A 4,029-nucleotide genomic window follows, 5' to 3' on the forward strand; every position below is an offset into this window, starting at 1 on the left:
CACCTGCTGCAGTTACATGGAAAGGTGCCTTGGGAAGGGGGGGTTCGTGTTGGTGGTCATTGAAAGGACGAAGGTATCCCGGAGGAAACAATCCCTGCGAAATGCAGTCAGGAAGTGAGGGAAAGATGTGTATGTGATGGCATTCTGCTGGATTTGGCTAAAATGGCAGAGAGTGATCCTTTGAATGTGGAGGCTGGCGGGATGAAAAGTGAGGACAAGGGGGACCTGATCACACTGTTGTGAATGATGGGAAGGGGCAAGGGTGAAAGCTCGGGTGAGAGGTTGGATGCAGTTTAGGGCTCTGTCAACTACAGTGGGTGGGAATACACAGTTATGAAGGAAGCAAGTCACGTCAGCAGCACCATTTTGGAAGGTTGGGCATCATCCGCACAGATGCGACCTGGGCAAAGGAACTAGAAGAAAGGGATGGAGTCCTTGCAGGATGTGGGGTGTGAAGAGCTGTAGTGAAAGTAGCTATGGGGGTCAGAGCCTTCGTAGTGGATGCAGTGGACAGTTTATCCCGAAAATGGAAACAGACAGGTCAAGGAAAGGAAGAGAAGTGTCAGAAATGGATAATGTGCAAGTTATAGGGGGACAGAAATTGGAGCCAAAATGAACAAACTTTTCAAGGTCCTAGTGGGATCTCAAGCAGCACCGAAGCAGTCGTCAATGTATGGAGAAAAGAATTGTGGGAGGGGTGGGGCAGTGTAGGACTGGAACAAGGATTGTTCCACATACCCCATAAAGAGGCAGACATGATTGGGACCCATGCAAGTGCCCATAGCCACTGCTTTGTCTTGGCAGAAGTGAGATGAATTAAAGGAGAAATTGTTCAGTGAAAGAAAATGTTCAGCCAGGCAGTGTAGAGTAGTGGTGGGTGGGGAATGTTCAGGTCTCTGGTTCAGGAAGAAGTCGAGAGCTCGCTGACCGTCCTGGTGGAGGTTAGAGGTATAGACGGATTGACATCCATGGTGAACAGGAGGCATTTAGGGCCAGGGGATTGTAAATAGTCAATATTGTAGAGAGCTCATTAGAGGAATCACTGATGTAAGTGGGCAGGGTCTGGACAAGTGAAGAGAGGATGGAGTCAAGGTGGGAGGAAATAAGCTCAGTGGGGCATGAGTAGGCTGAAACAATGGGCTTCAGGGGGACAGAAAGTGATAGCATCCGGGGTCTGGGAAGGGCTGAGTGCTAAGGGATGGTTGCAGGATGGATGTTGGAGTCCATAAGATTTTGGAGCTTGCGCGCCTTGATGTCTGAAAGAAAGAAATAAAGTCTTTTGTTGAGACGATGGATGAGGCGAAGGCTGAAGTGAAACTGGGGAACCACACAGCTTTGAGAGAGAGAGAGTGAGTCAGTGTTGCTGCCGAGTGGATTCGAGTGTGCACATACGATAGCATATGACATTGATCGTGGATCGCAGGATGCGGTGGAAGCAGCAGTCTGAAGAATGTTGTATGTCCTGGATATACTTGGAATTCTGGGTCAATTTGAAACACAAAGGGTGAAACTGAGTTGAAATCTATGTGGGGAAAGTGTGAGCCATTGGCAGTCACTATGAAAGGAAACGTGGCTGTGGAAGCGAGTTTTGGCATTGTGGAATCTGTTTGAATTCATGACCCCTGAGTGTGGTGGATACCCGTACACAGAACAAATTAAAGGAGGAGATGGATAGAAGTTTAATTAATAATGATTTGAGGTGATCCAAGATGGCGGCGACCCAGCAAGTCTGAGTCTATAGTGCCCCTCCCCAGACTTGGGCAAAGTGGGTCACCCGCCTCCATCACTCTCACCAAATCATTCAAAATAGTTTTTACTTAATGTAATTAGTTGCTCAGTACTGAATTTAAACAATTTAATCTCCAGTAAAAATGACTAAAGGGAAAGGAGCCCGCAGTTCTCAGCAGGCAGGAACCCCTCCCCCACCCTCCCCAGCTGCAGCAGAGGCGTCCGCAGCCGCCCCGGGGGACTTACCTACAGTGGCGAGCCTCGTGGAAATAATTTCTAAACTCAATGCAAAGATCGACGCCTTCATCGAAGAGTCCCGGAGCCAATGGGACTCACTCTCGGCCGCGCTACAAAAGCACAACCAAGACATCAAGGAAATTGAGCGCCGAGTCGGAGGGGCGGAGCTAAAGGCTGCGACCTCCGAGACTACAGCAGAATCGGCCGTGGATCGGGTCCGGACTCTTGAACAGTGAGTCTGGACATTACAGAATCACATTGATGACCTCGAGAATCAAGGTCGTCGAAAAAATATTCATTTGCTGGGCCTTCCCGAACGGGAAGAGAAAGGCCAGCTTACAGCGTTTCTCGAACAGTGGCTTCCATAGCTTTTAAATCTGGAGGCTGGATCAGGCCAGGTAAGGGTAGAATGGGCATACCAGGTTGCAATACGTGGGCCCGGCTCGAACCAGCGCCCCTGCCCGGTCCTGTTCCGGCTGCTGAGCTATAAGGAGAGGCAGATGCTCTTAGAAGCTTCCAGAAATCTTGGGAAAGATCCCCAAACCATGATTTATAAAGGATCCAAGATTATGTTATTCCAGGATTTTTCCCCAGCTCTGGTCCAAAAGAGGAAGGCGTTTGATGAAGCAAAGAAGTGTGTAAGGGACTAAAATATTCAGTACTCCTTGCAATACCCAGCGACGCTACGCTTTAACCATGAAGGGTCCGTGTATAACTTTGGATCGCCGAAAAAGGCCAAGGAATTTTTGGACTCTCTTAGATAAATTGTAAGAGTTAATTGATGTTGTTTTGCTCTCCCCCCACCCCGGTTTACCTTACTGTTTAATATTATCTTCGGGGGGTGGGGAGAGGGTTTTTATTTATTTGTTCTCTACTTAACAATTTCTTCCCCCTTTCTTTATATATATATATATATATATATAATATATATATATAGGCCGGGGTGGGGGGGCTCTACTTAATGTTGGTGGGGGGAGGTGGTTACCTTATCCTATTTTATTTCGGTCTTTAGGAGCGAGGTTGTTTTCCTTGTTATTTTGTATTATTATATTTAATTATTACTTGTTGAGGCTGTAATTTTATAGTTATATATATTTATACATGGTATTAACATTACCAAATATATCCAGGTGTTGGTGTGGGTGGGGGGTTAGGGTGCTCACAGTTAACCCTAGCTCTGTAGTATATTTGAATTTTCTTCATCCCATCCAGGGACGCCTGTGTCAAGGGAGGGGCACTGGTTGGGAGAGGATATGATGGACTTTTGGAAAGGAAGTGATACCCCCGGGAAAAAGGGGGAAATTCTCCATTTAAATACGTGTTAAATTTTTTTATTTAGAAATAGTTTTTTATTATATTGACGAGAGTGTATTAAAGAGCCTTTATTTTTGTGAATTTTATATGCTCTATGCTTGGGATATTTTGAATAGGGTTTCCCCTCCCGAGGGGTCTCGGATTTGCCCGAACGATTATGGTTGATCAGTCAGTTAAGTGGTGCGCCTGGAAAGTCAAGAGGAGTAATTCGCCAGTCAAAAAGAAGAAAATATTATCAAACCTCAAGAACGAAAGAGTGGATATAGCTCTCCCATAGGAGACACACTCGTTGGATAAAGAATACTTAAAATTACGACAGGGTAGATTTGATCAGGCCTTTTTCCCTTCTTTCAGCTCAAAAAGCAGGGGAGTCGTTATTCGTATTCGGAAGAATTTCCCTTTCAAAATCCAAAATCAGATAAAAGATGAATCTGGACGATATATGCTGATTAAAGCCCTTATAAATGGAGAGGGATATGGGATCTTAAGTTTGTATTGCCCCCCGGCACATCCTTTTAAATTTATAACGGAAGCCTTCTCAAAATTGATGGCTCTCGGTGCTTGTCATGCAATTATAGGGTAAAAACAATGACTGCAGATGCTGGAAACCAGATTCTGGATTAGTGGTGCTGGAAAAGCACAGCAGTTCAGGCAGCATCCGAGGAGCAGTAAAATTGACGTTTCGGGCAAAAGCCCTTCATCAGGAATACAGGCAGAGAGCCTGAAGGGTGGAGAGATAAGTGAGAGGAG

The sequence above is a fragment of the Chiloscyllium plagiosum genome, chromosome 5 (genome assembly GCF_004010195.1).
Source record: "Chiloscyllium plagiosum isolate BGI_BamShark_2017 chromosome 5, ASM401019v2, whole genome shotgun sequence".
Classification (NCBI taxonomy): domain Eukaryota; kingdom Metazoa; phylum Chordata; class Chondrichthyes; order Orectolobiformes; family Hemiscylliidae; genus Chiloscyllium; species Chiloscyllium plagiosum.